We start from the raw sequence: 14,421 nt of genomic DNA, 5'->3' as shown, positions 1-14,421 counted from the left end.
CGCCCATCTCTCGCCCTCCATTTTTACCCACGTAAGTTGAGCGTTCACATCCTCACACTCTCACACACACCCACAGCTACGGCTTCAGCAGTAGTGCTACCCATTTCTTAACGCATGTCGCGTCCCCAACCCATCACTTTGGGGCTGATACCTTACCAAACCATTCTTTTCCTTTACCCCTGATCTGTGTTTCACTCAGAGCCACAACATCCTGGTTTATTTCTTCTTTTATGCTAACTGTCTTTCATCTCTTTTCATATGGTTATATCCACACACATTTAGACACCCCAGCCTGAGTGTTCGAGGAGGATGAGCACTCCCCGTCTGGCTCCTTCGTCTGTTTCATATTTTGGAAATTGAAATATAAGAAGTAGGGGAGGGGTGGTTTCCAGCTCCACTTCCCCCAGGTTCTCTCCATTCAAACCCACACTCCAACCAGCCTGTCTCACTCCCTGTTCAACATGATTTCTCTACTTTTATTCACTTTAACTCTATTGTATTCTTTTACACGCCATCCCAAAACTGACACATAACTTCTGAAGTTGGTCATATTGAGTCTGCCTTCAGAGTCGTATCATAATCAGACAGCAAGTGACTCTCTTCCTGGAATCGCCCACCTCCCAGCAGACTTTGGACCTGCCCATCCCTCCAAGAACATCCGTTCACTTCCCTCTGTCTCCCAACCATAAGTAGATGAAACAGCATGATGACATCAGATACCCTTGACGGAGCTCCATCTTCACCTGAAACCTCTCGCTCTCCTCTCCTCTTCTGCTTGCACACACGCATTACTCTCTTGATAGAAACTTCTCACTGCTCGTAGCAGCTTTCTTCCTACACCACGTATTCGTAGAAATTTCCACAACGCACCAGTGTCACCATTATCGTATGCTTTCTGCAGTTTTATAAATGCCATGTCGTACAGATCCCACTGTTTCCTCTTCAGTATTCATGGGCTAAGATCTTTAAAGCAAGCACCTGATCCATCCTTTACCACGATCTGAAACCACATTCTTCCTCCCCAGTCTGATGCTCTGTATAGGCACCATCCTCTTAGTTACCGCTCTCCCACACAACTCACCAGCTACGCTGAACATACATACAGTACCTCTGTAGTTCGAACATGTTCTTTTGTCCCCCCCATGCCTTTATACGGTGACACTGTACGCTCATTCCTCGGATCCTAAGGCACCTCACCAGGATCCATACGTAGAGTGAGAATCCAAACTAACTAGTGAGCACCACAGTCACCTCACAGTGGAGGAATTTGGTGATTTGGTTTAGTTCCTAGTCTTTATCGAAGCTGTTGAGTCTGGGATGCCTCTGACTGTACCTACCACTCTGACTGTACCACTGGATATATTTCAGGAGTTTGTTGTGGGAGGCTATTATCTAAGTGGCGTCGTCTAACCTGCACAAGTGATCGAACTGGGAAAACTGGAGAGACTCTTCTCTCAATTTACGAGTGCACCGAAGGCTAGGGACGTTCAGGTGTGTGTGTGTGTGTGTGTGTGTGTGTAGGGACCACGGATGCAGTCCAGGATGATATAGTGCCAAAGTCCTCTAATGGTACAGGTCATGACCATTATAACGGTGTTATACAAGAAGTCTCAAGCCAGTCGAACATGACAGTGCTCCGGATTACGACGGAAATGGTGGTTCATAAGTGTCGTTATAAGGAAAAGAAATCTAGTGGTTACCCAGCATGATAGACCAATACGTATGCAGTACCTCTGCAGTAAACTATATATGATTACTGTTAACTTATGTGGAAAGATGGGTAACCCAGCGAGGTGTAAAAATCCTAATGCAGGACAATACAGTCCCGGGGCATGACGCAGTGTATGTGGAGGAAGATGTTGAATGCTACACTGCTGCAAGTAGAAGTGATGATAGTGGAGGTAACATGGACTTCCAAGAGCCGCAATGCCTCCTGGAAATGGGGTTATATATATATATATATATATATATATATATATATATATATATATATATATATATATATATATATATATATTTTATTTTTTATTATACTTTGTCGCTGTCTCCCGCGTTTGCGAGGTAGCGCAAGGAAACAGACGAAAGAAATGGCCCAACCCACCCCCATACACATGTATATACATACGTCCACACACGCAAATATACGTACCTACACAGCTTTCCATGGTTTACCCCAGACGCTTCACATGCCCTGATTCAATCCACTGACAGCACGTCAACCCCGGTATATCACATCGCTCCAATTCACTCTATTCCTTGCCCTCCTTTCACCCTCCTGCATATTCAGGCCCCGATCACACAAAATCTTTTTCACTCCATCTTTCCACCTCCAATTTGGTCTCCCTCTTCTCGTTCCCTCCACCTCCGACACATATATCCTCTTGGTCAATCTTTCCTCACTCATTCTCTCCATGTGACCAAACCATTTCAAAACACCCTCTTCTGCTCTCTCAACCACGCTCTTTTTATTTCCACACATCTCTCTTACCCTTACGTTACGTACTCGATCAAACCACCTCACACCACACATTGTCCTCAAACATCTCATTTCCAGCACATCCATCCTCCTGCGCACAACTCTATCCATAGTCCACGCCTCGCAACCATACAACATTGTTGGAACCACTATTCCTTCAAACATACCCATTTTTGCTTTCCGAGATAATGTTCTCGACTTCCACACATTCTTCAAGGCTCCCAGAATTTTCGCCCCCTCCCCCACCCTATGATCCACTTCCGCTTCCATGTTTCCATCCGCTGCCAGATCCACTCCCAGATATCTAAAACACTTCACTTCCTCCAGTTTTTCTCCATTCAAACTCACCTCCCAATTGACTTGACCCTCAACCCTACTGTACCTAATAACCTTGCTCTTATTCACATTTACTCTTAACTTTCTTCTTTCACACACTTTACCAAACTCAGTCACCAGCTTCTGCAGTTTCTCACATGAATCAGCCACCAGCGTGTATGTGTATATGTGTATGTGTGTGTGTGTGTGTGTGTGTGTGTGTGTGTGTGTGTGTGTGTGTGTGTGTGCAGAAACACCACCAGGAAAAGGAAACGCGAGAATCCTGAACGCTTTCGTGTATTACCACGTCCTCAGAGGACTAGTGATAGAGAAAGAAAGTAGATACTTTAGATGTTAAGTGTACAGCACTGGAGGACATGTGGAGTGGGATCAAGTAACATTGTGACTAGTGAGAGGTTTTAGCTGAGTGAGGTCATCAGGGAGATGTCAGGTCAAGGTCGGGTGGGTCACGGACATAGTTGTACCAACCTCGCTTCGCAATAACTACAAGGTCACTTAACCTCATTCCGTGGTTCCTTCTGTATACATAACTTCTATTGTAACTGTTTTCTCTCTCTGGAACTGGTCCTCGAAAGACGTGGTAATACACGAAAGCGCTCTGGATTCTTGTGTTTCCTTTTACCAGCGGTGTTTCTGTATTTATGAAGTCACGCGTTTGTGGAGATTTTTACACACACACACACACACACACACACACACACACACACACACACACATTTACGTATATCCTCATTTACCAAGTTCAGTCAATTAGAATACGTACTTTGAGAATTGTCAACAAAAACTGTGATGAGTCTATGCATTTTGTAATGAAGAAATGGACTGTGTTAATGTCTAGCCAGTCGAGGGTGTACCACCCATGTGATATGGTATGTAGGAGTGTTGTGTTACTAGATCAGGTCGTCACCTTGATCTTCATGGCCTCCACCAGCTCCCCGCCGGTTACGATAGACTGAAATCATCATTTCGGTCGAGTCGCCTTCGATGATTAGCTACACAATCATGTGGACTCGTGTCTGTCGGGGCAAGAGTGACGTCCCGTGGGAACTTGGGTAATACGCTAGGTGATCCCAGGATATGTAAGTGGGTTGTCTCAGTGGGCTGTTCATATGGACGAGATATTAGTAATGGGGCGGGTGAGCCTGCTAGTCCGGGTGTATGGAACCAGTCATTGGGCCTGAGGGGGGCAGGTATTCTATCATTACGTTCGCCATACCACTACTCTTCGCTCAGGGAACCCCCTCTTGTTCCTCGCTTATCCCCGACGTACAGATAATTAACTGCACCTCGTGTGGTTCATAGATTGATAATAAGCTCTTAGAAATAGTCAGAAGAAATGTGATAGTTGGGTGAAAACGCGCGGTGGCTCTGAGGCTTGCACGGCCAGCGGGATGAAGGGTTTTGGTCAGGAGGTGTTGGCGGGTAGGAAGGAGGGGCGCTGTTTGTGTGGCGGGGGCAGCCGGCAGGCCGCAACTCCAGCAGTGCTATTGTGGAGCGTTGAGAGCAAGCAGGGGGCAGAGGCGCGCTCCTTCATAACCTCTCTCTCTCTCTCTCATTAGTTGGGTCGTCGTGTGCGACAGGTGCCACTAGACCAAGGTTAGACAGATGGCTCTTCCTCAGTTATTTATGTGTAATGATTGAATCTGCCTGCGTGTCAGTGTGGTTTATATGTGTAATTTGTATGTTTATTTAACTGGCATGCAATGATATCTGCATTATGACCACTCGCCATTCTATACACGGTACATACGTCAGCATACTCACTCGTGTAAACGTGTGTATGTGTGTGTGTGTGTGTCCCATTGTAAATGTGTATGTTCATAGGTGAGTGATGCTTGGTAACTCGTAGGTGTGTGTCTGTGTGTGAGGAGGCTTTATCCTTGTAATAGCCTCGTCTCTCATCCTTTCCTTAATTTTTTTCTCCCCGTGTGTTTGTTTTATTTACCTGGTCTCGGCGTTACTTATGCCAGAAGCGTACAGCTTCGCTGCTGAAGTGCTGAAGATGTGTTCCCTCCCATCCCTCTAGCACTGCTCATGTCTCACTTCCAGTTACGACCACTTGTTCTGGAGTTCCCCTCGTGGATCCCATAGATCCATGCTCTGGTAACATCGTCAGCGCCTCATGGAATGTTATATTGAGTTGACATGTCTCATTCTTACTTACGATGTGGAGAGAATGTGGACCTCCCATCCTCTCCATCCCTTAGCGGTTCATTCCACTCAGGACCGGTGCCATTCTTGTTGCCTTCCTCTGGACCGTGTTGTCCTGGCGCTTTGCAGTGTGTGTGTGTGTGTGTTGTGTGTGTGTGTGTGTGTGTGTGTGTGTGTGTGTGTGTTGTGTGTGTGTGTGTGTGTGTGTGTGTGTGTGTGTGTGTGTGACACTTGGTGTTTAGTGGCAGCTTCATCGACCTCTGGGACACTACTTCCTTAAGAAAGACGTGACAAGTCCTTGGTTATGCTGACGTAGCCAATAAGATTTCTGACCCTTAACACTGTCTTCATACCCGAGGGTCGTACCCGTCGTGCTCAAGGGTCGCACGTATTACTGATTTGTTCGTCTTGCAGTGGGGGGGGGGGGGGGGGTTTGAGGTCGACGTAGGTGTCCCTGACGTTACAATGAGCAAACCCAATTAGTACGTTATTACTTAATGGTTCGGGGGTAACGTGAGGGGTGTGTGATACCACTGGTATGTATAGGGGACTTAGGATCCCATCTGCCCAATATGAGTCGCCAAGATCGATCCCAGAACCAGTGACGGACGACCAGGATTGTCCAGGACGTAGAGACGGTGATGGCCAGCCGAGTGGCCTCACCCTGGGTGAAATGACGTACTACATAGGCTCAGGTTGTGTTGATCACTTGAGTGTACTTTCGTGGTTGGAAGGTGCGCAGTTGTCTGGCAGGCTACGGCACGATCTCGTGTGTTCGGCTCTCGCGCACTGGACCCACCTGGATGGGACAGAAAAGTGTTGAGAAATGTTTGGATCACGCCATGATACTGGACGGGAAACATGTATTTGAATTTTGATAAAAGTGCGAGAGTATATATATATATATATATATATATATATATATATATATATATATATATATATATATATATATATATATATATATGACGCTTGATTAAAGGTTGGACACCAAGCAACGTCCGGGCCTCCCTGGATGTTCTGAGCCTCCTCACGAACGTGTCAGTAGAGAGGACAGTTAACATCATTGTTCATTACGTCATCGTTAACCAACGACCACACCCAAGATTCCTGGCATCATGTTGCTGGGGATGTACGACTGAAGCGCCCTTCCTCAGTCCTGACATTATGATGTACCTCGAGGGAGGTGATGAAGCGATGGGGTCCAACCCCTGGGTGTACTGTTCGTATAGGCGTTCTTGTCTCGCGCACCGGCATTCCATTAAACCCGACATGTACCGCCGATATGTCGGTGATATACGTGTGTGCACAGGTCGCCAGAAGACCTTGGAGTTGCTGAGAGAGAAGATGCAAGAGGAATCAGTCCTCCAGTTCACCGTGGAGAGAACTATTAACCAACGTGTGCCCCTTCCTCGACGTCTGTGTAGCTACTGGGGAAGAGCGATTTCTTGCTGTTGTGTATAGGAAACCGACGGACGGAGGCCTGTGTCTAAATGGTGAGGGAGGTTTGTACGGATCGCCCCAAGGATAACGGTATGGAAACTTACGTTGCCCGAGCCTTGCAGACATGCAACCTCGATCGTGGCTTCTCTTGGATCACAGATTACTGAGGAGACGTCCGTCCGTCCGTGCTCAACGGGAGCTACTCGAACGAATACTGAATTCGATGCCATGATGAGGAGACCTTGTCCACGGGACAGGTCACCACATCCCCTATCGGAGCAGCAGTAAAGATTTGGCAATATATATTCACTCCAACTTATAAGCAAGATGGGGAAAAAAAATCAGTCGAGGACATAGCGGCAAAAGCCTGTCTCCCCTGCGGACGATGACAGCGAGCTTGAGGGTCGTCATGCACGACTGGAGCCTTAGATCAGCCAGCCTTCATCATGCGTGACAGCATCACTGCCACGCGGGACACTGCGGTGAAAGCAATTGTCGTTTACCATCACCCTCGTGTGAGTGGGAACTACGCCACCCAAATTGCATGCTGCACTGGGCAGAGTAGATCTACCCGGGGTGCGACGCGCCATTACCCGCATTAATGAAGGGGCGCCGCCCCCCAGACGACACCACTGGCTGGAACATGGTATTATGACCCCCCACCCCCCCTCACCGCTGATGATGTGAAGAAGAAACACCCGTGTCATCGCCTCAGGCACGGATGTACGGCGACATGAACGGCGCCTTCATGTCTTGGAAGCGGTCCATATGCGTGATGGAGGTGGTCCGTCAGTCAACATACAATATAACACAATATAACCTGGTGGCCATAATCCCCCTGTTTGATGGTCGACCCATTCGACGCTTCCCCAGGAAATCTGAGAGCATCAGACTAATGACTTAGGTCACAGCACGGGTCGAGATGACATCTGGTTGTCTCTCTCTCTCTCTCTCTCTCTCTCTCTCTCTCTCTCTCTCTCTCTCTCTCTCTCTCTCTCTCTCTCTCTCAACTACCCATTCTCCTGCAACCGACCAAATTGGAGGTGGAAGGATTGGAGTGAAAAAGATTTTGAGCTCTCGGGCCCAGAACATGCAGGAGGGTTAAAGTCGTGCGCGGAATAGTGAATTCGAATGTTGAGGTATACCGGGGCCGACGTGCAGTCAGTGGACTGAATCAGGGCATGTGAAACGTCTTGGATAAACTAGGGCAAGGTCTCTGGGGCCTGAATATGGCTAGGGAGCTGTGGTTTTGGTGCATTACATGTGACAGCTGGAGACTGTCAATGAATGTGGCCTTTTTTTGTCTGTTTTCGTGGCCATACCTCACAGATGCAGGGGGTGGCAATGCTGTTTCCTGTTGGGCAGGGTGGCGCTGGGAATGGATGAAGGCAAGCCTGAATATGTACATGGGTATATATATGTAATTGTCTGTGTATATGTATGCATACGTGTATATGTTATGTATATGTGGGTATATGTACGCGCATGTATAAATGTATGTATATGAGTGGATGGGTCTTTGTTTCCTGGCTCTCTATATAAATATAGTGCAATGAGCGCGCACTTTTACAGAACAAACAATGCCCCTCCGACAGCAGGATTCGAACCTCCACCACTTGTGTGGGAGGTAAGTGCGTTAGTCTCCATAGCCTATACGCTTTTTTTTTTTTTTTTTACGAGGCAGAGATGCACTCGACAGGTTGGTGATGATTGGTTGAATGCAACATGTCCGAATAACATCGTTGTATTTCAAATAATGTCTGGTTGCGCTGGTCTCCATAGTTCGGTACGTTAGGTTCCATAGCCTATTATTAGTGTATCCAGGTCTCACACAGGTAATAGAGGCTTGAATCCTGCTGTTGGAGGGAATTATATATATATATATATATATATATATATATATATATATATATATATATATATATATATATATATATATAAAGGTCTGTGGGGCCTGGTTGTGGAGAGGGAGCTGTGGTTTCGATGCAAATGCAGACTGTTCTTGTGTTCCTGTCGCTGCTTCGTAAACGCGGAAAACGGACATCAGCTACCCGTCGATCCATCTGTCGAGAGAGAGAGAGAGAGAGAGAGAGAGAGAGAGAGAGAGAGGTCGTCTTGGTTACAGACCATACGATCCAGGATGTAATGCTCATGATGTGTATACAGCAGGAGGGAACTAGCGGCCTTGCCCACCTCGGACATTACGATGCAGGACGCGCGGTTCATGTTATTGCCTCTGTCGAGCGCCTCTCTCTCTCTCTCTCTCTCTCTCTCTCTCTCTCTCTCTCTCTCTCTCGGAGGTTGGTGACTGGAATTCCTGACCCATGGGCACCCCTGGGGCTGCAGAACTCCCCCCATCTTCATGTACACTGCACGGCGTTCATCGATGATGACCCGTCGTCAGCTCCCGGCTCGTGTCGGCGAGGTATCTGGGGGGGCAACCCTGTCTGTACAGGTGACTTGTGGGGCTTACCTTAGAAGAAGGTCGCTCCAGCCGAGGACGAGAGAGAGAGTGAGTCATTACCAGATTTTGAATAAGTCATACCCAAAAAATCATGATAAAGGACGAGATACGTATGGAATATTATGTTGTTACGTGATCCTACACACCCAGAGCATCCTCCTGAAGGATCCATCCTGCAGCGTAGGATGCATTCCTAACAGGAACACAGGAAAGATGGACTTCTTAGGAGCGAGTGGTCCTACCACGAGACTTGGTTGACGATGCCCTGCCTTACTGACAAGACGACGGAGTCCGGTAAAACCGTTGGAATATATATATATATATATATATATATATATATATATATATATATATATATATATATATATATTGGAAAGGATCACAATTTTGCGCGTGATCAAGATATTCCTATGAGTCCACGGGGAAAATGAAACACGATAAGTTCCCAAGTGCACTTTCGTGTAATAATCACATCATCAGGGGAGACACAAGAGAGAAATATAAGTCAGTTGACATACATCGAAAAGACGAAGCTAGGACGCCATTTGGTAAACATGTGATTGTCCAAAACATACAACGAGCGTTCATAAACTTATCATTTTACAAATTTTATCAACAATAAAGTTATCTAATTTGTATAGACCATCACTAATATTAAGATTATAATTCTTTGTGGGTTTAATGATAGAAGATTCAATGATATTTCTCTTGGTAATAGAGTTAGAGTTAATAACTGAGATGGCATTACTCCAGTCAGTACAATGATCATAGTTTTTAACGTGATTAAATAAGGCATTTGATTCTTGTCCCGTTCTTATACTATGTTTATGTTGCTTAAGTCTAACAGAAAGATCCTTACCAGTCTGCCCAACATAAAATCTATTACAATTTTCACAAGGCACTTTATAGATACATCCAAGAGAATTTTTTGGTGAATTCCTGATTAAGATATTCTTTATAGTATTGTTGTTGCTCAAGGCAACATTTACATTAAAGGATTTAAGCAACATGGAAAGTAAAGTGAAATTATTATTAAAGGGGAGAACTAAAAGATTCTTGGTGTCAATGGGAGGTTTGGGCTCAACTCTATAAAATGATTTCTTTGCTAACTTAAGGGATTTATCAGTGAAAGATCTAGGGTACTTTAACTTAGATCCAATAGAATACATCTTCTCAAATTCATCATCAATAAACTCTGGACTGCAAATACGTAATGCCCTAAGGAACATAGATTGAAATGATGATTATTTAAATCTGTCATGTTGAGATGAGTAAAAATGTATATATGAGCATACATTGGTGGGTTTTCTGTATATGCTGAACTTAAACTTGTTTCCTTGCCTATGGATCATGCAATCTAAAAATGGTAACATACCATTATTTTCATTTTCTACAGTAAATTTGATGGAAGGTACTAGATTGTTAAGTATGGGGAGAAATAATGGGGAGAAATATTCGTAAATTTTCATTTGTTGCCCAAATGCAAAGAACATCATCGTTTAGTAACTTTGTTTCAAAAAATTCCATATAAAGATTACTTAGTACAGGTGAAAGAAGGTTACCCATTGCCATACATACCAAATTTTGGAGTATAATAATCTCCATTGAATTGAAATACACAGTCTTTTATACACAATTTTATCTGTTCAATGAAAACAGACTTTGAAACAGGTAAATGAATATCATTCAAGACATATAAATATTCTAAAAGGTTATCAACTGGAACTTTAATGAAAAGTGAGGAAACATCAATGCTAATTAGTTTGGAATCAAAATTAGATTGATACTGTTTAGCCTGTTGACTAAATCTACATTGTTCATGATGCTAGAATTTGATACTTTACCCACTAAAGGGCTAAATAAAGAAACTAAACATTTTGACAATTTATATAAGATGGAGCCTACTGAACTCACTATAGGTCTTGCTGGAAAATTCTGTTTATGTATTTTGATAAGTCCATACATATATGGCAATGAAGGAGACAAAGATGACAAACTTTTGATAAGAGAAATGTTACCTTTCAACAACAACTTTAATTCTTTATTGAAATGAGAATTAACTGCTTCTAAGGGATTTTTACTAAGTTTAGAATATGTTGTGTTATCATTTAGAAGATCATTCATTTTAGATGAATAGTTACTTTTGCCTAAAATCACAACAGTGTTAGCCTTATCTGCTTTAGTAATATGTATATCCTTGTCTTTTTTTAAGGTGTTAATAGCTCTTATAAATCTTTTAGGGCAGTTAGGTTCCACTGGTTTTGACAAACTGGCATACACTAAACCCTTACAGATATTAATTTCATCATTACTTAAATTACTGTATTTCTCTAAATTACAAAAAGACTTTGTGACATCAACACAGCTAGCTGGGTTCCCTGTTAGACCACATAAAACTTAAACCATAGCCTAATGCACACAAGGAATCCTTTGTGGTAAACCTGTCTAATAAACAACTAGATAAGGATTCATATACCTGTTTCAAAGTCTGTTTTCATTGAACTGATAAAATTGTGTATAAAAGACTGTGTATTTCAATTCAATGGAGATTATTATGCTAAAAAATTTGGTATGGCAGTGGGTGACCCTCTTTCACCTGTACTAAGTAATCATTATATGGAATTTTTGAAACAAAATTACTAAAGGATATCTTACCTTCTAATGCAATTTGGTTTAGGTATGTAGATGTTCTTTGTGTTTGGCCAACAAATGAAGATTTACAAATATTTCTTCCCTTCACATTTTAGTACCTTCCATCAAATTTACTGTAGAAAATGAAAATAATGGTATGTTACCATTTTTAGATTGCATGATCCATAGGCAAGGAAACAAGTTTAAGTTTAGCATATACAGAAAACCACCAATGTATGCTCATATATCCATTATTACTCATCTCAACATGACAGAGTTAAATCATCATTTCAATCTATGTTCCATAAGGCATCACGTATTTGCAGTCCAGAGTTTATTGATGATGAGTTTGAGAAGATACATTCTATTGGATCTAAGTTAAAGTACCCTAGATCTTTCATTGATAAATCCCTTAAGCTAGCAAAGAAATCATTTTATAGAGTTGAGCCCAAACCTCCCATTGACAACAAGAATCTTTTAGTTCTCCCTTTTAATAATAATTTCACCTCCCATGTTGCTTAAATCCTTTAATGTAAATGTTGCCTTGAGCAACAACAATACTATAAAGACTATCTTAATCAGGAATTCACCAGAAAAATTCTCTTGGATGCATCTATAAAGTTCCTTGTGGAAATTGTGTTAGAATTTATGTTGGTCAGACTGGTAAAGGATCTTTCGGTTAGACTTAAGCAACATAAATATAGTTTAAGAACGGGACAAGAATCAAATGCCTTATTTAATTACGTTAAAAACTATGATCATTGTATTGACTGGAGTAATGCCATCTCAGTTATTAACTCTAACTCTATTACCAAGAGAAATATCATTGAATCTTCTATTATTGAATACACAAAGAGTTTGTAATCTTGATATTAGTGATGGTCTATACAAATTAGATAACTTTATTGTTGATAAAATTTGTAAAATGATAAGTTTATGAACGCTCGTTGTATGTTTTGGACAATCACATGTTTACCAAATGGCGTCCTAACTTCGTCTCTTTGATGTATATCAACTGACTGTTATATCTCTCTCTTGTGTCTCCCCTGATGATGTGATTATTACACGAAAGTGCACTTGGGAACTTATCGAATTTCATTTTCCCCGTGGACTCATAGGAATATATATATATATATATATATATATATATATATATATATATATATATATATATATATATATATATATATATATAAAGAGCGAAAAATAAACTGATTGCAAAGTTTCAGTGTATTTACAGCGGAGGACATGTTACTTTTTATACTGTGATGTGATGGGGAGGTGAATACGGAGAGACATGTTCCTGATATGTTATTGAAGGATCTTTATCTCTGTATGATACATGGACGTGATGAAACTCCTTCGTATGTACTTAACCTCGGGCGTCGTATGGAGTCTATAAGTAAACCGGCACTTTCGAAAGCGTTCGTTGCTCCTCGGAGCCCAGATCTTTACCTCATTTTAAAAACTTTCCTCCTGTTGACGTCAGCGCCGTCATTCGTCTCATTGGCTGCCCGTTTTCTTTGGAAACCAGCGGCCCCACGATGGTCGCGCCGTGATTGGCTAAGAGCTGTCCCTTCCTCTCCTTGCTATGACTTGTGAATGGCTGAAATGATGGGCTTGCTACGTGTGGCGGGTGTTTAACACAAGGCTTAAACCTTGGGGTTTACCGAATGATTTGGTCTCTAACCCTGAAAGTATTTTACAGTTTAGGTCCTGAACGAAACAAAAGACATTTGTCATTAGTGAACAATAATATAGGAATTATGAGAGTGCATCATGCCTATAAATATATGTGGAAGCAAAGTCTACATAGACCAGTGTTCATTGGACGCAGTGCGACATTGACAGCATACAACATCAATTCTAATTTACATGTGGTTCTCCAGATAATCGAAGGGACGCCTCAGACCATGGGTATTTACCCGTCACTAAATACTGCAGTCATCCGTAAATGCTTGGTCCATTATAGGTTTTCTGTGATAAGTAACATTACTGGATTTTCTTTCTTCGCGAGAGATGTTTCCCGCAATTTACTCTGCTAGTAACACATAAGACAACACAGAAGGAAAACAATAATGTGTTCAGGTCCATTGGAGCGTCAACTGGTCACGGATAACAAGCTGTTGCTAAACTTAAGCGGGATGGCACGATCCTAGAGCAGGACGGCACGATCCTAGAGCAGGACGGCACGATCCTAGAGTACGACGACACGATCCTAGAGCAGGACGGCACGATCCTAGAGCAGGACGGCACGATCCTAGAGTACGACGACACGATCCTAGAGCAGGACGGCACGATCCTAGAGCAGGACGGCACGATCCTAGAGTGGGACGGCGCGATCCTAGAGTAGGACGACACGATCTTAGAGCAGGACGGCGCGATCCTAGAGCAGGACGGCACGATCCTAGAGCAGGACGGCACGATCCTAGAGCACGACGGCACGATCCTAGAGCACGACGGCACGATCCTAGAGCACGACGACACGATCCTAGAGCAGGACGACACGATCCAAGAGCAGGACGGCGCGATCCTAGAGCACGGCGGTACGACCCGTGATGGCTTGATCATTAAGCTAAATCGTCGGGGTCATTATACTCATGATGTGCTGTTCAGGGGAGAGGGAGTGGGTGGTTTGATGACGTAGCAATTTTAGCAGGGTGTTCTGGGTGGTATAACTGGACACGGATACACGTCTAACAACAACAACAACAACAACAACAACAACGGTGCTTTATTGGTTAAGGTACAGAAAGTTAAACACCTCAGGGACAATGAGCTGTCGGAGGTGCAGGAGTATGGTGAAGAAGCTTGAGGTGAAGTAAGGTAGGTCGAGTGGTACGATACAGGCTTGGCAGAGGTCATGTGACGCTGGCGATGGTAGGCGGCAGATGAAGCAGGAGCACGTGGGAGAAGTGCG

The 14,421-nt window shown here is 43.4% G+C and overlaps 1 protein-coding gene across 2 annotated transcripts in view; it reads left to right on the top strand.

The window, feature by feature from the left end:
• Positions 1-14,421, top strand: part of LOC139749220 (uncharacterized) — a 489,778-nt gene that overhangs the window by 19,569 nt on the left and 455,788 nt on the right. Inside the window, exon 1 of one of the 2 annotated variants that reach the window (XM_071662950.1) lies at positions 4,275-4,408. The exons of the other annotated variant lie outside the window; for it this stretch is intronic. The gene's annotated coding sequence lies outside the window, so the exon portion shown is untranslated. Of the gene's footprint in view, positions 1-4,274; positions 4,409-14,421 lie in introns of those variants that run through there. 2 annotated transcript variants of the gene reach the window in all.

This window comes from Panulirus ornatus, chromosome 1 (genome assembly GCF_036320965.1).
Source record: "Panulirus ornatus isolate Po-2019 chromosome 1, ASM3632096v1, whole genome shotgun sequence".
NCBI classification, from domain to species: Eukaryota; Metazoa; Arthropoda; class Malacostraca; order Decapoda; family Palinuridae; genus Panulirus; species Panulirus ornatus.
The sequence above is the reverse complement of the archived record's forward strand: the minus strand, read 5'-3'. Positions and strand labels throughout refer to the sequence as shown.